Source organism: Papio anubis, chromosome 10 (genome assembly GCF_008728515.1).
Source record: "Papio anubis isolate 15944 chromosome 10, Panubis1.0, whole genome shotgun sequence".
Taxonomy (NCBI): Eukaryota; Metazoa; Chordata; class Mammalia; order Primates; family Cercopithecidae; genus Papio; species Papio anubis.
Genome location: NC_044985.1, coordinates 60,490,227 through 60,516,491, shown reverse-complemented (window position 1 = coordinate 60,516,491; position 26,265 = coordinate 60,490,227). Strand labels below are relative to the sequence as shown.

Below are 26,265 nucleotides of genomic sequence, written 5' to 3'. Positions count from 1 at the left end.
CTTCTTTCATTTTATTTTCCTTCCTTCCTTCTTTCTGAATCCTTATTTCTCTTCAATGACTTAGAACACATCTTAATGAACTTCTTAGAGCAATTCTGCAGCAATGAACATGTCAGGATCACAGATGCCTTTTCTCCAGTATTTACTGGTAAAATGCAGTTCCCATTTTTGCTGTCTGTATAGTATGCACACCATCCCATTTATGCCTGTAAAGACATCCAGTGTGCTTAGGAGGGCTAGAGAGACCCTTGGAGAGTAGACTTACTGTAAATTTAGTAAAATTAAAACACAAGAAGGTAACAATAACAAGACTTAGGAATTTGCTTAGTAGATAAACAGTGCATTTTTCATTACTTGGTATCTAGCTTGAATTATTGACTTGCATATTTCCAAATACAAAATATAGACAATATTGGACAACACAGAATATTTGATTCTAACATAAAACTATATATTTTAAAATCAGACACACTTGTAATTATCTCTGCAACCACTGGATGTCACTATTGCATATGTCAGGCAGTAAAAACTTCCTATCTAGAGAGAGAATCTGAAACTTATTTTAAGAGCTGTCAGTTGCCACCTTGGTGCGCTACCTTTTGATGGAGTATGCACTATCGTGCTAAGATGACTCTTCCCCATTCCGTGCAGTCAGTCCAATTTTCAATTATGCCACTCTACTGGGAATTCTTCTAATTTACACAGGATGAGATTCCTCAAACACAATTATTTTCTTCACTATATTTAAAAGGAATATGGTACTTCTATAATAGTTCTCAACATTGCGTATTAATTATAACTAGCACATTTTGGATACTAAATGGTGTGAGGTGAAAACATAACCATAAATAACCTAGATTTATAAAATACCCACCCCCAAACCCTGCCAATTGCTTACAACAGTTTTATATCTATTTGCTCATCTGTATTCCTGGCATCCCTGGGGGTTACCTGCTTTAATACTTTTATGAGTCAAAGTTGACCTGTGAGATAAATTGAATCAAGTAATTATTTGCACGGGCATCCCAGGAGTAAAGCACAAGTACACACTGAAAGTGTGTTCCAGACAGTTAATTCCAGTTTGCAAAAGTTACTAGTTCAGATTTTGGTAGTTCTGTGATTTTTCAATTACTAAAAAAATTCCTCAGTCCATGGACCCTTTAACTCTCCTTTTAAAGATTCATTTAAAAAAAATCTGGGCCATTTTGTGAGGCTGACATGATAGAGAAAATAGGTCTTTTTCCAAGCTGAAAAAAGGCTGGCCCAGTTCAAGTGCTAGTTGGAGCAGGACCAGGAAAAAGAACGTGGTGAAGGAATTGGAAAAAAGGTTTGCTTTCCCTATAGTTAGAAATGGCCGGGAGCTTCCAAAGAGCTATCCAGTTTAGTTTATTTCCTTTTACTAAAACCCTGGAGTCGTTTTCTTCAACTTCCTCGCATGCCCTTGCAGCTCTGGGGAAGCCAGAGCTGTTCTTGGAGGACTACTGGCCTAGATTTAGTGGGGGAGGGGAGATACTCTCTGTTCTAGTGAATTATCAGAGAGCTGTGTTGCTTGCCATCTATGGGATGCTTTGATCCAAAATTTTAGTCATTGTTTCCACATTTAGGGGCTGGAATGAACATCAAAGAAGTGGGTGCATGGAATTTACTGAATGCCAAAGAAGTACAATAACATACAGAGGATATAAGCAAATCCCAGTGGTAAAACTTGCTGCCAATTCTTGCACATAATAGAGGCCCTAAAGTGACAGTTTATCTTTGACAATTGCATAATGATATCAATGCCAAGGGAAGGAACTAGCATGCTGAAAGGTGAATAAAAGAGTCGGGAACAATTCAGTGGACTTACACATTTCCTCACCGTGTTTTCACACAACAAGGAAAGCAGATGACACAAATGCATGAGGTAATCATCAGACAGGCCTGCAAACCCACCAGCCATTTTAAACCAACCTGGTTCTTTCAGGATCCAGCTCTAAAGATGAGAGTAAAATGTGGTTAGAAATCATTCATCTTCTGGAGGAAAAAAATGGAACAAGGAAAGTGAAAATAGCTCTCTTGTTCTGTCTTGGATAGTTCCAGATTTTAGAGCCCATATGTTGTTTGCTATAACTTCCTCGCCTCCCAGGGCCAATGCATTCCAAACGCTTCAGCTAGTGCACTGCACTGAGTAGTCTCAGAAGTTAGGGCTCATTTGTATCCATAGTCTTTGTTCAGATATGGATTAATTTTGGCTAATTTCAGTGGGTGCACATAAAGTAAAACGCACAGAACTGAAACTACTGAAATCAGGCCTTTGTGTGATCATCTAAAAATCTACTTTTCAAGCTCCTTTAAGTTTTATTTTTGAAATAAAAACAATAAAATGACAGTAAAAAGTTTTCAAAAGCATTGACATTATGAGCAATTGCTAACCAAGGCTATTCCCAGAATGATTGAGCAAAATTTGGATATAATTCGAGAAAAGATAACTGCCCTGCAGCGCCAGCTATAAAGACTCCATTCAGGAGGTGATTTCATAATGATCCTACGGAATGTGTCTCTTGTCTCTAGGGCTGGGTATCCATGTGGATGCATATGATGCTTTTGTCACTAGGGCTGGCATTGGAGGGCAAAGGCAGATTCTTGTCCTCAAGCTTCAATCTTTACACTATGGAGATTAATGTGTAAGACCTGCTGTAGGTTGCTTTAAAAAACCAGACTGGGTTTGGATATTTAGAGGAAGAGGTCTCAAAAATGCCATAGTACATGGAAATAGCCTAGAGGGGTTCTGGGCACAATCTGGTAGTGAATCAGGTATAAGCAAAATCAAGATGTGTGTATTTATTTGCAACTCTACTTGCTTGAGCCAGAAATTGTGCCAGCTGCAAATCGAGCCAGCATTTCTGTCCTTGGTTTTAGACAATTAGAGCAGATTTGCTTGTATACACCAAAATCATTTCCAACACAGCCCCCACAGTTCTTTGTGCTGCTTACAAAATTTCCTCTGTGGCCTTGCACTGCATAATAAAGGAGCTCTTGGAGGGATCCTGGTCTGTTTATTGTGCATGTTAAGTAAATGCAATGATTTTCATTATTTCAAACTCCATAATGAAATGACTGAGTGCCCAGCAACATTAGATAATGGACAAACAACTATTCAACTGGCTGTATGAACCATGGCTTTCTCGCATTAAAAGTGTAATATTTATGAGTTAATTTAATCATAGAAGAAAATATTGAGTAGGTGACTGAGTAAAATGATGACTGTGTATTATGTTTTTGCCATGCAGCTGGATAAACACATTCAACGACAGACCTTGGCAAGAACTGCAAAGATGCTCTTGACAATGGCATGAATAAATATTAGGTGTTATCTAGAATTCACCGCATTTGAGGTCTTGTGCAAAGCCAGGTAAGTTTTAACAAAAAAGAATTGTAGCAGAAGCCATGTGTGCACACTGGGATTATGTAAGTACTGGAGTCTTTTTCTGCTGCCCAGGAATTGCTCTAACACTCATTCTCATCCACATCACTGAGAGATTTTCTAAATCATTACCTTTGTCTGCACTGCTAGGAGTGCACTTTAGCAGAAGACCCAGGTTTTAGGAATCTCGTGGTAAATTTTTCAATGACATGTACTTGGAGAGAAAAGAAACACTTTGCCTATGCTATAGAGCTGACAAAAAAAAAAAAAAAAAAAAAGATTATATTTTGGAGTGACCCAACCCAATCCTTGCAAACAGTAAATTAAAATATTGCTTTGACTTGCTTCTTGAATTTCTTTAGAAGACATAGTTTCTAACTACAAGAAGGACCATAAGAAAAGACCGTTTTTCAGAAGATATTTTGAGTGAAGTTTCAGCAAGACTGATAGTCACTTATTGCACGATTTGTATCCAGGGCAGAAAGAATCAGTGTGCTAAAGAGTATCATAGAAATGTGCCATTACGGTGTTTTTTTTTTTTTTTCTTTCCTACTCAGAATTGTCATATTACCAATACGGAAAATTTCTTATTAAGGTCTTTGTTTTCATTTGTTGGAGTGTGCACACAGTCTCTAGAAGATGAGGAGGGGGAGGAGGAACAACAACAACTATGTTCTCTGAGCCAGTGTATGTGCCACAGATTTCTGCTAAATCAGTGAATTTCCTATATTATTCTCTATTTTTTAAATTATACTTTAAGTTCTGGGATACATGTGCAGAATGTGCAGGCTTGTTACATAGGTATACATGTGCCATGGTGATTTGCTGCACCCATCAACCCATCACCTACATTAGGTATTTCTCCTAATGTTATCCCTCCCCTAGCCCCCAACCCCCTGACAGGCCCCAGTGTGATGTTCGCCTCCCTGTGTCCATGTGTTATTGTTCAACTCCCATTTATGAGTGAGAACATGCGGTGTTTGGTTTTCTGTTCTTGTGTTAGTTTGCTGAGAATGATGGTTTCTAGCTTCAGGTCCCTGCAAAGGACACGAACTCATCCTTTTTTATGGCTGCATAGTATTCCATGGTGAATATGTGTCACATTTTCTAGTCTCTATTTTGGTGTTGTCTCAGCACTAAAATATGAGGAGAGGATGTGTTAAAGAAGTTAGCAGAGCTTACTAGGAAAAAACACTCATGCTGGCATGAGTATTCTGGTGTCTAATCTCGCTGTGTGACCTTGGGCAAGTCACTTTGCCTCTCTGAACCTCAGTTTTCAATCTATAAATTATAATAACATCTGTTTGCCTATGCTAAAGGGTTTAGTTGTGAGAAGAAAACTAGATAATTGATCTAAGGCATTCATTTACTTTATTATTAAACCACAATGGATTTAATTTTAACTGCTTTGTTCCAGAAAGAATTTCAGTTGCACCTAGGGAAGTTAAAATGAAAATTTCAGATATTACTATGACTACATGTACTAATACTACACGATATAGTAAAGCAAATATGATGGCCCATGAGCTTAACTTTTTTTCTTTTTTTTTTTGAAGAGACCTTTCAAAATCTTTAAGAGGAAATCTAGCTCACTTCCCAGCTACTTTGTCTTCCTGGTATCCTTCTTAATTACACACATTCTACCTCGACACTTATTTAACAACTATCTGGAGTGCTTAAACCAGATAGAAGTAGCAAGAGGGGTGTGTTGGAGGTATAATCGTCATAACGTGGTGATGGATTGGATATGGGAAAGTGACAGAGACAAGGTATCAAAAATGACTTGCAGATTTCTTATATAGAAAACAGGAGAAGGACACAGTTTGAAGAAATTAGGCATTTTGTTTTGGATAAATTCAATTTGAGATGACTGTGAAATACCCAAAGGAAAAAAATCCAGTAAAAGACCGTAAAGGCAGCTATAATGGCAAAAAGTACTGGGGTTGAAGGAAAAGGACTTCAATTAAGGCCCTAATTCTGCATGACCTCAAGAAGGGATGTACTCTTCCTGCGTTTTAGTTTCCTTGTCAGTAAAATGGAGATATTAGTATCTATCTTATTACTTTGTTGGGGGGATACAATAACAATTTTTGAAGGTATTTTATAAGTTACTTTATTATAACAGAGACACAAATAGCACAAAGAAACAGGGTGGACTCTTTCTCTACTGCTACTAGTTGCTTTGGGAGCCTTGGGCTACTGTGTAAATAGGGCCAAGTCCAAGAACCACACTACACACAACTAGTCCTGAAAATGGAACAGAAATGGCATCAAGAAACCCCTTAAAAGGGGTGGGCCCAAGTTCCTAAGGAACATGCACTTTGCCAAGAAGCACAAGAAGGGCCGGAAGAAGATGCAGGTCAGTGATGTCAAGGCCACGAGTGAATCAACTGAGGCTATCAGGGCCCTTGTGAAGTCCAAGGAGGTCAAGCCCAAGATCCCAAAGGGCATTAAGTGCAAACTACTTGCCTGCACTGACCACTCCAAGCTCAGGAAATGTGCTCATCCCTGCATCATCAAGGGTTTCAGGCTCTGCCAGCCAAAATCAAAGACCAGGGTTCAAACTAAGCACAGGATGTGGCTCTGTCTCCAGCTCAGGCTCCCAAATGTGGCCGGGCCTCCACCAGAGCTCCAGAGTGGAGGCCTCTTTCTGTCAATATGAGGACAGAAGGATTGGTGTGGCCTCACAGCTGCCATCTGCCTGAGGCTGGTGACCTCCTATGCTATTCGTACAAGCTGGAAATTTCTCTCCTGGGAATATCCCCACTAAATAGTAAATGTCTTTTTCTTCTTGGCATTTCACTAGCACACTTTGAGTCTTGGGCAGCATTGGCCTTCTTTTCCTTTGGATTCTCTACCTTTAGGGTAGGCTACAACCATGACTTCATCTGGAAGGGTACACAGAGTTAATGTGGAGAAGGCTCTCCTATGATTCATAGTTCATTAGGGTAAAATTCCCAAGGGCAAGAATCATGGCTCTGGAATGTTATGGGCTTCCAGTGAATGCTAATTGATTGGGATTTAGCATTACCATTTTACTGCTAGGCTTAAATTTGTGGGAAGAAGAAGAAATTTTAGCCAGTTGGCTGGAAGGGGAAACATCTCCCTCCCTGCTCAACTGGACTTGAAACTATCCACTGTGCATGCAGAGTCAAGCACCAGCTTGTCCACACAACCTGACGAGGGACAGAGGCCATGGAAACGTGAGGTAAGGAACTAGTCCCCATCGCTACCACCATTTATGTTTCCCCAGGGTGAACTCCTTAATCCTCCCTACAACCATACACTGAAAATCAATGTGTGATTAACTATTTTTTGACCACCTCAAAGCCGGGCAGGGAATCTGGCTGCCAACAATAGTAGGGGTAGCTCTGGCTGTTGCAGAGATTATTGGAGAAGGCAGAAAGCAGCTCTCTTTACACAGTCTAAGAAGGCTCATTCTTAGAGGAATAGGGTGAATAGACTCTCTAATATACTGTTAAATATAGACTTTAGAAAACTCAAACATTTTTAAAAACCCTAATGATGCAGGAAGGAACACAGACATATCTGAAATGCTTCTCAGTCTATCTTTTTGGAGTGAGTAAACTAGTAGATAAATGACAAATGACTTGGTCTTGGATAATGTCTTTATGCAGTAATGTAAGTTTTGTTCTGTTATCTTTGATTCTTATATATTTTTTGTCTCTGTTTCATGCCTGAGAATTTCCAAGTGCAGCAACAGAGAATCAAAACGTTGGTCAAAATATCTCTATATTTTCTAAAATTGAATGCTGTTTCTGTACTAATTTTCCAGATATGCTCCATGACCAGTATCTGCACACAAACTCTTATTTCCTGTGTATTAAATTTCTTTAATTACTGTCTCTAGTATATCTGGCATATGTAATATAGCTAGCATATTTGGCATGATGTTTTAAAATACCCAGTCATTAGCAAATTTTCATGGCTATACAAGGAATCACTGTGAACAGATTTGGATGCTATACTTCTCTGTACATGTGTAGGCTCGAATATATATCACTTCAAAGAGAAAGGAAGACCATTTGCTATTTTGTAGCTTATAGTAAGTCTACATAAGCTTTCTTAGACTCTGTGTAAAGAGAGCGACTTTCTGCCCCTTCTCAGAAACGCATGCTGCCAAGGCAAAGCATTTAGGACAGAACCTGGACCACAGATAAGTCCTATATAAGTCTTAGCTGTATCTTCATCTACTATTACTACTACTACTGCTGCTAGTATTGAAAGGCCTAAGAGTTATGCCATGACTAGGGGTCAGCTGGGCTGGTTTTGTTAGGTCTGCCTTGCCCTGGAATGAACCTAACACATGTGCAGTAGATTGAGTGTTTGCTCCCCACCTTTGAGAGATGCTTTCAAAAGCCATCCTTGTGGATCACATTCTTCCCATCTGCTGTCCCCTTGGAACTGTCGAATGTCAAGGTAAAGCCCTGGGATGCAGCGTGCTTTGGGGCCATCACTCTATACCAGTGCATCTCAAACTATCTGTAGTGAAGGATCAATTCTGTTTTTTTTACTTCTAATCAGTCACAGACTGATATTTGGCAAAATGTAATAAACATAACTTAAAGTGAAATAAAAAACCAATACATATAAAACTCAAGTCCCTTTTCAAAATTTTAAGATTCATACACAAATGCATGCTGCCAAGTGGCTCTGACAGTTCTAAATGCCTGCTCTCAACTCCCTACTTATCTCTGAACAGTATCCCACAGATGACAGATGGTGGGCCTCACATTCAGTGGGATGTCATAAAGGACAGCAAGGAACCCCAAAGGCCCTTCATTTCCGTACTGATTTCCTTCCATAGGGCTGTCATCAAAGCAGGGGACGCAATGGGCCAGCAGGTCTCAACCCTAGATTGGAGTGCACAAAGCCCTGGTGTGAAGCTTGTACATTGGAGGTGGCTCAGAGAGGCCACCAGTGGAAGCTGCCCCCTGTCCAGCTGCTGGCCATCCACATAGCTGGGAATTCACAAACAGCTAAGCAATAGGCAGTTTAGTGAAGACACACAGGTGTGGAAACAGTTTGTGATAGGCAGGTTTATGGCAAATAAACACATTGTATGATATACTGTAATCAACTATATAAACAACTTTAAAATTGTCTGTACTTCATATTTCCAGCATTTGGCTTTGTTAATCATATGTCTTCCTGACAGCAATTAAATAACCTTGAGAGAAAATGTACACCTGCTGTCTCCCCTGGGGAAACTACATCTCTTTTGTGAATGACATAAGTTCTCCATAAAACATAACTGAAGCTAGGAGAATTGAATTTGGAGATATGCCTTCTTTCTCTCTTATCTCTAGTTGAATTGGAGTGCATGGCTTAATACAGCTAATCTTTTTCTAGATCCTTATTCTGAGCTTTTATTTAGACCAAACTATTTCCCCAAGGAGCAAATTGAAGACAATGGATAATAAATGAGGTTGTAATGAGTACCACCACACAGGTTGTGAAATGTACCACCACCAGCTCATTTGGCCTGAACCTTCACCCTCCCCCTCCCCAACTTCTTTTCTTTCCGCTTTCCACAACAGATTCCATCTGCTTCCACGAACAACATACTGCTTTCCTTAAAGCATGACAAACATAAGTATGTTTGCTTGACTGAGATCCAAACAAGGTTTATTCATTAGGATTAATTGAGTAAAAGTCTCTGTTAATTTGCAGGCTTCCAGGGCTCACTAGATGAGGTTGCTGGCAGTGGCCCCCGCGCTGCTGCCACTGCTGCTGCTGCTGGTGCATGGAGCTGCCATGTGGGTGCTTGGGGCTCCAGGCAGGTACACTCTGGACTGGCCGAGGCTGGACTCCTGGCTGCTGCCACACTGATTTGATGAGGCCAGTTTCAGAGTGTGTGTGCACTGGGGAGTGTTCCTGGTGCTGGTGGCTCTGGAAGGGTGAAGACAGATCCACTACCAGTGCTTCATGTATCACCACCACCTGCCTGGCTTCAGCCATGCAGACTTTGGGCAGCAGTTCACAGTAGGCTTCTTCCAGCTGAACGGACAAGCGGGCCAATCTCTTCCAGGATTTGGAGGCCAAGTATGTAGTCCTGATACAAAGCGTCACAAACTGGCTGAGTGTCATGTCTTAGAACTTAAATTCTAAGGACATGGGGGTCCTACCAGTTTGGTTGGTGAGTTAGAAACGACTGTCTGGAAGAGGAACATACACTGTGAACTCTATCACTTATTAGAATGGTTCCATTCACTTTAGCTACTTGATTAAAAAAAATGGCTTCAAAACACAGCATGTTGGCGGTGAAAAAAACAATGCCATGGCTATATGATCTTGTTAACAGGCACAAGTCTGATATGATTTCTGATATGATTTGGTCTAATAAAGTGAGCATGCCCTGATACTTATTTGAACTTGACTCTACAATGATAGCTCTATTAAGGAAGAGGTGGCAGTAAATGACCGATGGGGTCAGAAATGCTCCTGTCACCATGGACAATACTACAACTGTCAAGAGAAACTTAAGCTGGGGAGATCGCAAGACCACAAGTGAGAGACGTGTACCACCATTGACAAGAAATTCTGGGTCAATGGTTGCAACATGGCAATGACTGACTTTGCAAGTGAATCTGAAATGGTTTTGGAACTGCTTCAGACTGCAAGTTTAAGAGGCAACTGTCGTCTCAACATTGGACAAGCTAAAGATAATCTAACTGTTCCTGTCTTCCAAGAAAGGCTTCTTGCTTTTAGGAAGTGGCTGAGCATCATTGGGGAAGCTATCTATGCCTCTAAACCATGGAAGGTGCAATTGGAAAAGAACATGACATCTGCATGGTATACCTCTAAAGGATCAGCTGTTTATGCCATTTTACTGCACTGGCCAGAAAATGGAGTCTTAAACCTTGAATCCCCCATAACCACCTTGACTAGTGCTGGGAAACAACAATATCTGAAGTGGTCCACAGGTCTGGACAAAGGCCTTCTCCTTTTTCTACCCCAGTTATCCTCCCCCACTCTCCCACCTGACTTTGCTTGGTCTGTAAAGCTGACAGGAGTGGACTGATTGTTGGAATTCAAGAGGAAAGGGGCATTGCCTACTGTTTGCTGCTTTGATTTGCCTTTTATAGTACCATCATTGTAATCAACTCACTTCCCTTCTCCACCCAGAGATGGCTTTTCCAGAACTTTTTAATCAAAGGAATTGAATATATTACACTGGTGCTTCAGTGGACCAAGCATCTGAGTTCTCTTGCTAGCATATCTCTCTCTGGTCAGCAAAAGAAGGACTGAACACTTAAGCTCCAAGTTCTTCCATTCTTAATGTTTACAATTATCTACAACAGAAGCTTCCCTCTATTCTCTGTGTCTGATAACCTCCTTGTTGACTCAGATACTTTAGATAAAGAATAAGCCAAGTCTCCCTGTTGCTTCTAGAGGAGGTGGAAAGGGTTTGGCAAGCAAAACCACGCACTATTTATTTAGTATCAGTTGTCTCCCTACTAAAGTGCAGGAGAGCCTTGAAGGGAAGAAAAAAGCTTGCTGGGCTGCTAGTAGTCAACTGTTCAAAAATTTCCAAAGCGAATTTAGAGCTCCAAAATACAGCCTGTTTATAGTGATAGTATTAAGAAAGTGAATGTGATTCTGCTCTGCCTTTAAAATAAAGTCAAATGGGCCGGGCGCGGTGGCTCACGCCTGTAATCCCAGCACTTTGGGAGGCCGAGGCGGGCGGATCACAAGGTCAGGAGATCGAGACCACGGTGAAACCCTGTCTCTACTAAAAATACAAAAAATTAGCCGGGCGCGGTGGCAGGTGCCTGTAGTCCCAGCTACTCAGGAGGCTGAGGCAGGAGAATGGCATGAACCCGGGAGGCGGAGCTTGCAGTGAGCCGAGATCGCGCCACTGCACTCCAGCCTGGGCGACAGAGCGAGACTCCGTCTCAAAAAAAAAAAAAAAAAAAAAAGTCAAATGAATGTTTGCATGCCAAAAAAAATTATAAGTTTCTCAACCATATCTCCTACCTCGCCTTTGCAACTTGTTTAAATTATTGTTGAAGAAATTGGCTGTCTTGGAATTTCCCCGAGTTTGGTTTACTGATGGCATCCCTGTGATGTTTAACATGTTCCTATGTCATTGTAAGCTGTAAACTGGTAGTTGGATTTAGAAGCTTGACCAGATTCAAGTTCAATTATTATTGTTTTTTGTCAAGAATAATGCACATATAGTGTTCTGCACTTCTGTTAGGAGGTACATAATGTCTAAGTGTCTCTCTCTAGTGTTTAGCAGCCATTAGTGAACACTGTCCAGAGCCATTAATTCATTAGAAGGTTGCAACATGCTGATATCTCAATTCTTTCCATCCTCATTTATTTATTAGCTGGAAAAATTCTATAAAGAGAAACTTACCCTTGACTATTTGATTACTTTGAGGCCAGTTTTTTTTTTTAACACAATCCTGTAGCGTTCTTTAAAGATGACTAATGAATTTAGATTTTTGATATCATTCTGAACTTACATTTATATATACTTGATACGTTTCCATTGAATTCATTTCATTTATCATTCCACTGAAGAGCTCAAATTATCCCATCTTTGGCCAGTTGGATCCTCTTTGGACAGAATCATAGTACTTTTTCATAGCATCCTTGATATCTGGCATGACAATATAGTCCAGGCTCATTTAATAAACTTCCTGTCTCAGATCTTGAATCAGCCATATTTCTTTTTTTTTTTATACTTTAAGTTCTAGGGTACATGTGCACAACGTGCAGGTTTGTTACATATGTTTACATGTGCCATGTTCGTGTGCTGTACCCATCAACTCGTCATTTACATTAGGTATATATCCTAATGCTATCCTTCCCCTGCCCCTCCCCACAATAGGACCCAGTGTGTGATGTTCCCCTTCCTGTGTCCAAGTGATTGTTCAATTCCCACATATGAGTGAGAACATGCGGTATTTGGTTTTCTGTTCTTGTGACAGTTTGCTGAGAATGATGGTTTCCAGCTGCATCCATGTCCCTACAAAGGACACGAACTCATCCTTTTTTATGGCTGCATAGTATTCCATGGTGTATATGTGCCACATTTTCTTAATCCAGTCTATCATTGATGGACATTTGGGTTGGTTCCAAGTCTTTGCTATTGTGAACAGTGCCGCAATAAACATACATGTGCATGTGTCTTTATAGCAGCATGACTTATAATCCTTTGGGTATATCCCCAGTAATGGGATGGCTGGGTCAAATGGTATTTCTAATTCTAGATCCTTGAGGAATTGCCACACTGTTTTCCACAATGGTTGAACTAGTTTACAGTCCCACCAACAGTGTAAAAGTGTTCCTATTTCTCCACATCCTGATTTTTTTAATGATTGCCATTCTAACTGGTGTGAGATGGTATCTCATTGTGGTTTTGATTTGCATTTCTCTGATGGTGAGTGATGATGAGCACTTTTTCATGTGTCTGTTGGCGAATCAGCCATATTTCTAAGAGGTGGGTTCCTGTTGATGGAAAATAGTTTTTAGAGATGCAATCAGGGTTCTGGAGGTGCTCATTTCTAGTAGTAGTAGGTTGGCCATTGTTTCTAGGCCTTTCCAGTGGAAAGAACTCGAAAATGTATGCTTTAAACCATAAAACACATTATGAATTAGTATTGCTACTCACATTTATTTTCAGGACTACAGCATTTTTACCTCATTGATCTTACAGTTGTATCTACTCTCACCCAAGCTGAAAATTCCAGTTCTCAATGACACCAATATATGCATATTCTTGCTTACCCCACACTACATACACGACAGTTTCAGAATACTAATACCAGTACTACTATAACAACATGATTCCTGAATCAGTAGATGCAAACAAAATCAGTTAGAAGATATAATGGAATAGAAGACCATGTGTCTGATAGCTAAAAACAAAATACCTCAGTGTAAACTTAACAAGAAATGTTCAAAATCAGTATTAGGAAAATTATTAAACACTCATAAAGGTATAAAATTAGATTTAAACAATTGGAAAGGTAAATGATAGTCACACAGAAAGTATCATAAATATCTCAGGTATTTCTATGCTTATTTAAATATTTAATGTAATCCCTGTGAAAATCTCATCACATTTTTCCTAGAGCTAGATAAATTGATTATATAGTTTGAACATGCAAGAACAGCTAGAAAATGCCTCAAAAGAAGAGCAATGGTATTGTAATAAAACACAACCTCTAAAATTGAAATAGTTTGGTGTTAATGAATAAGCATAAGAATGGAAAAAATAGAAAATTCAAAGGCATACCTAGTTGCATATGAATAATATATGATAAAAGTGGTATCTCTTATTAGTAAGTAAAGGATGGAACTTTTAATAAATGGTGTTAGGGTAGCTGGGTAGCTGTGTGCAAAGAGATAAAATTGAAGCCACTCCTTTTTACTACATATGTATTACATAACAGGACAATTTTTTTTTTCTTTTTTTGAGACGGAGTCTTGCTCTTTTGTTCAGGCTGGAGTGCAGTGGCGCGATCTTGGCTCACTGCGAGCTCCGCCTCCCGGGTTCATGCCATTCTCCTGCCTTAGCCTCCCAAGTAGCTGGGACTATAGGCACCCACCACCACGCCCAGCTAATTTTTTTGTTTTTTTTTTTTTAGTAGAGATGGGGTTTCACTGTGTTAGCCAGGATGGTCTCGATCTCCTGACATTGTGATCCACCCCCCTCAGCCTCCCAAAGTGCTGGGATTACAGGTGTGAGCCACTGCACCTGGCCAATAACAGGAAAAATTCTAAGTGGATGAGAAATTTATGTGTAAAAGGTAAAACATCTAAAATATTGGAGGGAAAAAGCCCTGGGTGAATTAATCTATAACCAGGATTGGAGATGACTCTCTAGACTACACTTGAAAATCCAAAAGTAAAAAGTAAAAGAACTGCCACTTGTGATTACATGAAAACAAATGCTTGACATTTGATCCGTGTGAGTTATCTTAAGCCCATTTTGCAGATGAGAAAAACAGATTCAGAGACATTTTAGTATGTTGCCCAAGTTTATGCAGTTAGTAAATGGCGAGATGGAATCTGAACATGTGGCAATTGTAACTCATTGCACACTGAGCCACCTAAATTTTTGTTCACATTAAGTACACAGAAAAAGCAGAAAATAAACATTTTCCAGACTCTACTTACAATGGGCAAAATAATCATTTGTTGTTGTCATTGTTGTTGTTTGTTTGAGAGAGTCTCACTGGGTCACCTAGGCTGGAGATGAGTGGTGTGATCATAGTTCGCTGTAACCTCAAACTTCTGGGCTCATGCAATCTTCCTGCCTCAGCCTCCGGAGTAGCCAAGACCACAGGCATGGGTCACCACACCTGGCCAATTTTAAAATTTTTAGTAGAGGTGGGGTTTTGCTATATTGCTCAGGCCGGTCTCGAACTCCTGACCTCAAGAGATGCCCTGCCTCCACCTCCCAAAGTGCTGGGATTATAGGCATGAGCCACTGGACCCAGGCTAAAATCTTATTAATATTGCCAGGCAAGGTCCCATCCATTTGATTTAGACTTAATGTAAAAGAAGAATTACAGAAGAGCTTTAAAAGGCATGAGACTCTGGGGAGAAAGGAAGACTTTGGTATATTTTGAAGACAAAACTAAAATGTAGTATGATATAACATGTAAATTTATACCTCTTAATTTTTATTCTCTTGGTCAGAAACTCTTTGTGATATCACACCTGCACCCTCATCTAATTCTTGCTCAGAAACACCATATCAACCCTAAGAATCCGGTTTTAAGTACATGAAAGTTGAAAGATTATTCAGATCTTTTAATTTATTATCAGCAAAGACAATGGCTTGGCCAAGTCATTTTAATAGGAACAGTTCAACTGGTTGCTGGGCTCCTAAAGGCAGGAGGTGCCAAGTGACTGAAGGCTTCACTTCTCAGGGGGCGTCTGGTGTTCGCACAAACTAAGCAATTAGTTACAACATTTACTTCCTGCTTTTCCCATCATCTAATTTGTTCATGTTTTAATTCTTCAATCCATTGCAAGGTATCTCACGGCTAGGCAACAAATACTGAATTTCTCTTTCTGTTCACTCAAGAAAACTTTGAAAGCCGATTATGCTTTCTCTCCATTAGGGGCATGGTTAATTATTGGCTTGTGAAAGCAATGCAATCCATTCATTGATTTTGCAGAGATTAATTAAGCACCCACTAATGTGCCAGACATTGTTCTTGGTGTTAGAGATACAGGGAGGACAAGGCAGACAAGTTTTTGCTCTTGAGGATCTTACATTTCATAGGAGGAGACAGAGGAAAGAAACAACCGCAAAGCCAGGTAATATCACAGAGTGATTTGTTCAGTAAATAAAACATTAAACACAGTGATGTGATAGGGGCTGGGGCAGGGAACTTCCTTAGCTACAATGATCAGAAAAGTCCCTGACTAAAGTTCAGGCCACATGAAGACCCAGGGGGATTGATGACCAGGCAGAAGGAACAAGTGCGAAGGCCTAGAGGCAGGAATGCACTTGGGGTGTAAGAGGAAGAGAAAAAGCACAGTAGTTGGAGGACAGCAAACTATACTGAAATATAACTGACCTCCAAGTATTTGAGGATTTGCCCGTTTGTTTGTTAGTTTGTTCATTTATACTCTGCCTTGTTCCAAAAAGGATTTATAATAGCCCTTTGAATGTTGCTGTTCCTTACAGTGCCTATAGATTTGAGAAAAATAAAAGCGAGTTCTCTAGCAGGTAAAGTCTAAACAATATCTAAGATGGAGCATTAGGATAATCCATGCAAGATGCTTACTTTTTCTTTTGAAGACTCACACACCTTGAAATGTTATTTAAGAAATTATTTCTAAAGAAAATGGTTGCACTGAATTTCAAATCAGCAGACTCATTCTCTAATTAATCATGGCACATGCTATTTACAAAACTCCTGTTAAAAACAAATTTCTTTTGTACACATTACAAAGAAATGTTACATAAAATTAAGCACCAAGTAATGACTTTAATTTGCGATTAGTTAATAATACACAGATGATCACGCGGCTGTAAAGGAAGCCGCTTGGGACATTAACAGATATGCTGGCACAGAGGAATTGGAGACAGGCAGACTGTGAGGCATTGGGCTCAGCTCTGGGTGGAGAATAAAGAGGGCTCAAGAATCGATGGATATTTGATGCTTTGACTTTCAGTAAGAGGCAGAAGCCTGATGAAGCCTTTGCTCAGAGAAGTCTGACTGACCTTTAGGGTTTTTCAAATGGTTTGTAAGTTATTTTTTACTTCTTGCCCAGCAAAAAGGCTTTACAAAACTTAATGACATTTTTATTTAGCTGAGATTTACTGAATGACCTTGGCTCAGAAGTACTTTTTGGCTTTGCAAGAAGCTATAATTGTCCCAAGTTCTGTGAGCCACTTTAACTCAGCTGATTTCTTGGTACTTAGTGATCCCAAGCTAAGGGACTCAGACTTTATATTTGGGGAAATGAAAATAAAATAGAGTAAAGCTCTAATATTTGAAGGAAACCAATACTGTATCGCTCTGAAAGTCTGCAGGCTACATAAGTTATCATATAAACAGACACAAAAAAGAAAATGTTTGATCCCACATTGTAGTGAATGGGTGGGAAAACCAATGGCCTCATGGCTTTGTGATTAAAGTTGGTTTAAACCTCAAGAAATGAAGAAGAGTGGTTAGGAGACTGAAAATGGTTTGCCTTTCTCTTATGGAGAAACTTTTCTGATATTTTCTCAATTCTATTTCCTCTCATCCAAAAGCCAGAGTGAGGCAGGGAAAAGGGTGAGCACAATGAGAGAGTCCTGGTGCCCAGCCCTGGGAGAGGACCTCAGTGCCCCAAGACGTAGAGACTCCCGCAGGGCATTCAGGGCTCCCCTAGCTCACAGTGTCTCTTATTTTTCATTTCATGTGTTCACACGCCTCCTTTGTTTTGTAGATGAAATGGTTATCAAAGAACTGTAGACTCCATGGTGACATTTTAGCTTCTTAAACAGGTGACAAACATCCCTGGCATATCTCTAGGTTGGAGATTAAATCAGTGCCATCATTACTCCTCTCAGGCATCTATGGCTGGTCTCTGTTTCCCATGGAAGCTGAGTTAAGTCATTCCTCCCATGGAACTGGATGGGAATGAGGAAGTCTGTAAACTTAATCCACAATAAAGTCTCACTGTCGTCCTTATTAGGCTTTGGGGCAATACATAATACACTCACTGAAAGAGGCACACACACCATTACCAGACTAATGATGAGCTGAAGATAAAAAAAAAACTTACCGAAGCTTCCGAATGGGATTAATCAACAACTCCAAGGCAATATCATGCTGTGCTTATGTTTTCTGCAAATATTGACATTGAAGAATTAAACACGTGGCTAAAAAGGATATCTTTGTCCCTGTGAAAGAAAGTTTCTATGTTACTATTTCAGATCAAAGAGAATGCAGAACAATAGAAGCAAGAAGGATCCCAAATATAGTGTTGCAACTCTCCTCACCTGCAGGAAGGGACGAGCGTGCTGTATATGTGTCTTTGCTGTTTTTGTTTGTTTAACCTCTATTCCATCACCAGCAATAAGAGTAATAATTACATCACACACACACATATTCTCTCTATAGATACAAATACATAAATATACCCATACACATATATATTAATACATACACATAATTTAAGCTGGAAGAAGAGTGATAGAAAAGGACCTCTGTTTTTTCCTTTTTTTTTTTTTTTTTTTAATTTGGAAAGCTATTACAGACTTCTCCAGAAACATTTTGGTACAACAGGGAAGTCTGAACACAGGAGATTTGCAAATGGGGCAACAGTGAAAGTAAGTTCAGGCGATTCAAACAGCATGGAATACAAGGCAGAGAAAGCAGGAATGATTTCTTGAAAGACAAGGCAGAATTGATTCTGGAAACCAGAGATCCCTCACTGAGTAAGTCGTGACTGTTTCAAACAAAATCAGCTGGGAGCTGACCAAGAAGGCAAGTGGTAATGCTTAGATGTGAAGTATTTGTACACATGGTCCCACAATATGAGACATGGATGTATGCTTCCACATAAACTTGTCAGAGCAGCCTGTTTCAGGCAAAAATAGCTCGTTTGGTATTTTCTTGAATCCATTCGATGACTTGTTTACTGACCATTTAAGTTAGGGCTGGAGCGTTGTGATAGATCAGATTATCATTTAGCAAATATTCACTCCCTGCCCACCATCCCCAATTCCCGCCCCTCTGTACCTCCATGGAGGCGGTACCTCTGCTTCATTGACGTGGGGTTTGGCCCTGTGACTTGCTTGGCTCGATAGAATACTAGTAGACTTGATATAAGCAGAGCCTGCAAATGTGCTTATGTAGATGGGCTGGCCCTTCTTCTGCTTCTGCCATGAGAAGAAATGTCCTGGTTAGCCTGGTGGTCCAAAGAGGGTGAAGAAGACATAAGGAGCACATCTGGACCCAATCTGTAGCTTGAAATCAAGCCCAGCTGAACTGAACCTGGATCAGCCAAACCCAAATATATGAGGGAGAATAGATGATTATTCTGTTAAGCCATGGAGTTTGAGTGTGGTTTGATGTACAACATTAGCTGTGGCTAACTGATACCAGCAGAACTGCTGAATGAGTAAGCGAAGGAGGCAATGAATGCTCATTGCATCGTGCTTATAAGGCACAGTGAGTAAGCGAATGGCGGAGTCTCCAGCAGGGGTGTACGGAACATGGAAAGTGGGGGCTACCATGTAGAGCACAGTAGCATAAGTCTCTGCTGAGCACAGGTGGAGGGTCAGAATTTGGCTGTTTGCAGAACAACATAGAGTAGTGGCTATTCTGTGTACAACTTTGTATAATCTGATATCCACAAGAGCTCTTGTTTTTGGAGCAAGGAGAGTGTGTTGGTGGTGATGGTAGTGGTTTGTTTTTGTTTGTTGTTTTGCGTAGTTTTGAGATGGGGGCATAGCCATGGAGAGTTGAAGCCATGATCTAACTGAACTGCTGAATGAGCAAGTGAAGGAGGCAAGGAATGCTTATTGCATCATGCATTATAAGGCACAGTGAATAAGCGAATGGAAAGTTTCATTGAGGCAGTATCTTGGTAATATTCTCCTTTCAGTAGGGCTGGGTTGTCTGCTGGGCTAAATGGGCAGTTGAACAGAGACACCCACCCCACCCTCACCCCCATTCTCCAGAATCATCAAGAAAGTTCTGTGGGTAGCGACAGTGGGAATGAAACTTACCATCTGCAACTGATCCCCTGGACTGGGTAATCACCTGGTAGGTAGAAGGGTAAGGGAGTCTGAAGGAGCTATTTTCAAGAGACATTGTCACCTGGACCCCAACATGGCCACTCTTGTGCATATCAAAGTATGGCACAGAACTAGGGTGAGGATCATTCTTCCCTACTTCTTTGAGGCACCCAGACAGCTCTGGCTCCTTGAAGACTAGCAGGTTAGGGAGATGTCACCAGTGTCACAAACACTTCGTTCTTACCATAGGCACCACCAGCTGGTGCTACAATGAGGTTCCCTCCAACCTGGCATGAGTGGAGGATCCAGGAGAGGAAGGTGGGGGGCTGATTAAGGACCTGACTGGCAGGCATGTGAGGAGACGAGACACTCCTTGGGGACTCCCAGGAATTCACTGGGAGGCCTTGGCAGGGACGTTTGAGCAGGGTGGGACAAAAGAAAGAAATTTGGGACAATAATGCTAATGGGAGCTCATTTGAATGCACATGCTGATGAGGCCACAGAGACATCCCAGTTGGTTTATGCATGTGTTGAAAGTTAACTGTAGCTGGCTCAATTCCCACTGTCGATACCCACAGAACTTTGATGGTCCTGGAGGATGGGGTGGGGCGGGTGTCTGTCTCTCTCTTCAGCTGCACATTTAGCCCGACAGACAGCCCTACTGGAAGGAGAATATCACCAAGATACTGCCTCAGTGAAACTTCCACTGCATCACTTCAGGATGAAAACTCACAGGCTCATAATAATGTTGCCAGTTTACGTTGGTGAGAGTTACCAAAGACATGTAATTGCTCAAGAGAAGTAGATGTATATTAAGAGAGAGAGAAAGGAAGAAGAAAGAAAAGGTGGGGGGGTGGGGGTAGAGAGAGAGAGAGAAATAGAGAAAAGAAAAATCCCAATTAAAGATGTAAAAACTTTGAGATATACAAAGGTTCTTTTCTAACCACTGATAACACCAGTGCCTCTTTTCCCCCCAGATAATATGATATTTAACAGAAAACATAATACATTTATCATCAATGATGTAGAGATTATACCATTTCAGGAACATAGAGATGGAAACGGTCCCTTAATATTCCATGGCCTTGGTATAAAAAGTGAGTCACATCCACTCACAACTCAGGAAATTTCTTGATCTAAGTACATGCTGCACTGCCCACCCCCCCGCCAAGATGAGATAATAAATTCCATCTGTTACTCTTTTTAATTTTTTTAAAAAAAGTTTTGGTATCATCTGTAGAGTTTAAAATACCAGTGGTTTTATGATTCCCAAAGCAGTTGGTTGTCTGAAAAAAGTCTCACTGTCCCTGGGAAGTCTTCCCAAGAAGGAGAAGTGAAAGATATTACAATTTTAATGTAATAATTGGTCTATATAAGAGAGAAACAGTGATATTTACAACATTGTGAGTGAAAGCTTCTCATTCGAAATTCTCACAGAAGGAACTTAAACAAGTTAAGGGAAAGATGGACTATTAATGAAGGGAAACACTTATTCTCCAGTCAGTCATTCATTTATTCATGCAGTAAATATTAGTTGAGTGCCTACTCTGATTGAAGCCTTGAGCACTATGTTTGATTCTCCCTTCTCAGCTAAAGATGAGAGAAAAGCTCTATATGACAGCCAATCCTCTCATCAATTTAATCTTTCTATTCTTCCAGTTGGTCCAATGTCAATGGGAAAAACTGATTTCTGGCTATGCAGCTTCTGGGAGCAAAGTCAGATAATATAGGTCGGATCATGAATAGGCCTACCTGGCTCCAGCTTGTTGTGCTGGCTTGACCAGCTCATGAGCTCATTTTCCAGCCCTCCCATGCTTCATACTGGGGAAAACGATCCATGGGCTACCCAAGGTGCATTCCAGTATGTCCAAGGAGCATCCACAAAATCCAGTGTCCTTAAGTAGCAAAGAGAAGTGGAGGAGAAAATCAAAAGATGAGCAGGAAAAGGTAATGTGGTCAGTGGGTCAGTATATCTAGCAGGAATCCTATCATATTTTCAGCTGGGGATCTAAAATAGAATTTTTTTTCCCACACTACACCTGAAAAAAGCGATTTTCTCTGGGATGCAGAACCCCTGAATTCTCTGCATTGGTTTCTATGTCTAAATCTCAAATTCCAAACAGGGTTATCATATATGTAGGAGAATAGCTATGTGCATAAGCTCATGGACATTGAATCCCAGCTCTGTCACTCACTAACTCTATGACCCTGGGTAAGGTACATAACTTCTTTGTATTAACTTTATTTATTCACTCAAGTAACACTTACTAAGATCCTACCATGTGTCCAGGTGCCCTGCTAGGCAGTGAAACAAAAGACACAGGATCTCTAACCTCAGAACATAACATACTACTGAGAGAGACAGCAAAAAAAAAAAAAAAAAAAAAAAAGAATGCAACAAATGAAAAAAAGATTTTTTTTTTAATGTGTGAAGTGTTATGAAGAAAACAAACAAGGAGCTGAACTGGAGAAAAAGACATTTGCATTAGATAAAATAAGAGGAATCTTTACATAGAAGGATCATAATCTTGGGAATAATAATATGTTTATGTGAAAATTGGAATAACAACACAGTCTTCATTGGATCATGGTGAGGCTTAATTAGATGATGCATGCAACACATTTGATTTAGTGCCTGGAGTATAGGAAATGTTCAACAAATGTTTATTATTATTTTTTCTATCCTAGGCTAGACTTAACACATAGACTTAGTACATAGTACTAACACATGGTTTTGTACAAAGTAGGCATTTAATGTGTGTTGGTGGTGAGTTATGACAGTGTGGTGACATGGTGCCACTCCTCCATCCTATCACTATTCATTGTCTCTGGCAGCATCAAAGGGGCTAAAATTGCACTCTTAGGCACATACCTGTGATAGAAAGGGGTATATCACCTTCTGGATCCCCAGAGTGGGTCCCTGCAGGACAATATTATTCCAGGCAGAAATCAAGATAACCCTGGTACTGATTTGTGTCTCAGTTGCTCACAGTATAAACAGAAGCCACCAGGGCTGTCCACTCAGCACTTCTTCCCAGGCACAGGAAAAAAAAATATTTCTTTTATAAAAGAAAGATGAAAGAAGGGCATTTTTAGTCTAGTCTGCAGCTCTTTAGAACATAAACTGCTCAGCCCAGGGGAATTGAAATGGATGAAGCATATGCGAAGTCAGATAATGAATGGAGTTTGGGAGGAAAAGATGATAAAAGAAATTGCTTGTTTTTATTTTTCCATCCATAGTGATTGATAGATGAAAAGTGGTCAGTGGTACCAGTCTCACTGATGTTGAACATTTAGGGAAGAGGGCAGCAGTATCTCTGTGATCTCACAATGAACGGAACAGGATTTATTATTTTTAATTTATAAAATAAAATTTCCAATGGATATAAATCATGTGAATTTCTAGGACTACTACTTATTATACATGAGAAGAAAACTACCACATTTACTGGTCTGCTGGTAGAATTCAGGAGACATACTTCTACCCTTGAGGATGGTATGTTGGTCGAATTATTAATGAGATGAACTATGGAAAGGGGAAAGAACACAGACTGAGGGGTAGACAATGCCTTCTAGTCCTGGGCTGTCACTCACAGATGTGGGCCAGACATTTGTGTTCTCTGGGCTTCCTGATTTTTGTGCCATGCAGTGGTTACAGGTATGTTGTGATCTAATGAAACTCTGGCCCATGAGGCCTGGGATAAATGAAGTCCTGAGCTGATCATCAGTCCAGGATTCCTTGAAAGCAGTCTGAGGGGATTCTGACAGCATGTCCCATAGTACCTTCAGGTGGCAAATACCACAAGCTTATCTGCAACACACAGAGTGCTGGCAGGAAAGTGCTCCTCACTGTCTGTATCAGCAGTCTGCTTCAGTGCACGCTGCTACCTTGTGTGGGCAAGAAATCTGCAGAGATGCCAGAGACTTCTTGTTCCAGGGGCCTAAGGAGCTTGCTATGAGGTCCAAGTCTTGATTGAGTGTGGGAGATGAGGAGATAGGACAGGTGAGACTCCAGCAGGGTAGAGGTCAAGGGCTGCCCTTCACCTCTCTCTTCACATATGCTGGACACTTACACCTGTACTTGCAGTAGCAGCGCCCTTTTTATGGAGTCCATACAAACAGCAGGGCAAGAGCTCCAGCACTGCGAGCACATTCTGCATGTTCAAGCGCCTTTCTATTGAAATACTTGGAATGAAAAAAGTTTGACTGAATTTGAAATCCATTCTCATTATCAAAAGAAATTTTAACATTTACATCGGTCAAAGAAAATAAAAAAGAAAAGCTCAGATTCTTTAAAGAAAGGTAATTTCAACTGTTGTAAATTTTTGCATGACTGTAAAAAATGGTGTTAAATTTTTTATCACCTACTTGTGAGAACAAAGTTTCTCATCAATGGTGACTATCAAGAATTTGAAGAGATCATTAAAAAGACTTGATCAGGACTTGCTTGTAGCCATTTCAAACATAAAACTTGGTATAAAACAGTTATGTACATGGAAGCAAGCTCAACTGTCTCATTAAAATTCTTGGAAAAGATTTTATTTTGAGCTTTTGCACACATTCACTATTCAATATCCATTTCTAATGTTCATTTTTATTATAATAATAAAGTATAAAGAAAATGTAAATGTTTTCACTTTGTTTATATAGGTGTCCTGAAGTCCCCCCACCCCCACCCCGCCAACTTGTATTAGGCCATTCTTGTGTTGCTATAAAGAAATACCTGAGTCTGGATAATTTATAAAGAAAAGAGGTTTAATTGACTCACAGTTCTGCAGGCTGTACAGGAAGCAAGGCATTGGCATCTGTTTGGCTTCTGGGGAGGCCTCAAGGAGCTTTTACTCATGGCAGAAAGCAAAGTGGGAGCAGACATCTCTCATGGCAGAGTGGGAGCAAGAGTGAAGTGGGGAGAGGTGCCACACACTTAAACAACCAGATCTTGCAAGTACTCACTATTGCAAGGAGAACACCAAGCCATGAGGGATCTGCCTCCCACTAGGCCCCACCTCCAACACTGGGTATTACATTTCAACATGAGATTTGGAAGGGACATCTAAATGATATCACCTCTAGTTCATTTCTGTGTGACTGGTGTACAGATATTATGTCATAGTTTGAGTAAATATCAGGACACACAGATGTTAATGCTGGTCAAAGAATGCTGGCTTTCTTTGACCCAATCCTACAAGTAACTTGGGCCTCCACTCTCCCACCTGTGAAATGACTGGATTAGATTAAATTATTTCAGTTACTCCAATTTCCAAGTTTCTTTTAACCATCCATGTACTTCTATGCATGTCAAGAATTTACTTCTTATGAAGTTTCATCTTAGTAATTGATCAATGATTTTTTGAATAACTAATGCAAAATGGTCTTGCTACAAACCAAAGAAACTTGGTATGCATCACCAGATAGTGGAATTGCATAAACTTTGTGATAAAAGCATTTATTAGCAGGAGAAATTTAGCCAGCACCTTGGCTCCAAAGAACTCAACGTGCTATGTTAATGCTACAAGCCTATTTTTTTTCAAGTTAAAGTCCCTGCAAGCGTTTCTCTAGCTCCTCTAAGTTTGGAAAAACACATCAATTTGAAGGAAGCCATGGCATAGTAGTTCCCTTCCCTTTGCATTCAGAGGGCATTGATGATATGGCCTGTATTCATGTTGATCACTTTTATATTCCAACATACCTGCCCACTGATTTCCAGCCATCTCTTTCCACCTTTGAAAACAATCATCTCAGATACCTTTTAATCAGCTTATTTGGAGTTAGAATCCTACCTTACCTATCTTCTCCTCCCCAGTTCCCTGCCCCTCTATGGGCAAACACAATTTTTTTAAGTAAGCCAGATATATTCAACAGTCAAGAGCAGAACAGAGCTCTGGTGCAGACCTTAAAATCCACATGCTTTAGGAAGAGGTCTGGGAAAGTATATTTCTGAATATCAGAAAATGTGGAAACAGTAAAGCATTCATTTCAAATGAAAAAATTTAAAATAACTGAGTACACATTACCCTATCAGACATGGACAGCTTTGGCATAGACCATTGAATATGTGAGTGCATAACTCCTAAATGCTTGCAGCTACTCCTAAAATTAGAAATATGTGCAGCCCAGAGAAATTTGAGCAGGAGAAAAAGTGTTATGTACTATGATGCCTCAGACTTGCCCTTTGAGAGATGTGGCCAGTCTTTCTAGGAAGATGAGCATCAAAATCTATGTAAAGAAATGATCTAACATTGTCAGCACATTTGTTCCAGGGATTAGCATCAACATCACACAAAATAGGTAATACAGGGTATAAGCAAAAGTTCAGGGTTTGGTCTTCAGGTGAAGGAGATAAAGCAAAAATCAGGAATTAGTAACGACTTAAACAATGAGGTCTCTTGGGTTTCAGCAGGAGCTCAAGTTACATAAATGGACCATTTAGCAAAGATGAAGGACACCATAGAAAACCATAAAATTCAAGAACTGATATTGTAAAATCATAGGAAGAAATCACATTTATTAAGCACCATATGTAGGGCACTGTAATAAGTGCTTTCACACCTTGCAAGCTAAGTATGACCATAGCATCATTCCCCTTTCTAATTGATGAGAAGACTAGGACTAATAAAAATGTTAAGAAATT

The 26,265-nt window shown here is 40.2% G+C and overlaps 2 long non-coding RNA genes across 3 annotated transcripts in view; one reads left to right on the top strand and one right to left on the bottom strand.

The window, feature by feature from the left end:
• LOC103876342 overlaps positions 1 to 26,265 on the bottom strand; it is a 165,745-nt gene that overhangs the window by 5,839 nt on the left and 133,641 nt on the right. For both annotated transcript variants that reach the window (XR_001893403.3, XR_001893406.3), the window contains 2 exons: positions 21,387 to 21,529; positions 17,675 to 17,792 (listed from right to left, as the gene is read on the bottom strand). This is a non-coding gene — a long non-coding RNA (uncharacterized LOC103876342). The remainder of the gene's footprint in view (positions 1 to 17,674; positions 17,793 to 21,386; positions 21,530 to 26,265) is intronic.
• Positions 1 to 26,265, top strand: part of LOC110740904 — a 68,929-nt gene that overhangs the window by 14,583 nt on the left and 28,081 nt on the right. The window contains exon 2 of the long non-coding RNA XR_002516171.2: positions 3,270 to 3,391. This is a non-coding gene — a long non-coding RNA (uncharacterized LOC110740904). The remainder of the gene's footprint in view (positions 1 to 3,269; positions 3,392 to 26,265) is intronic.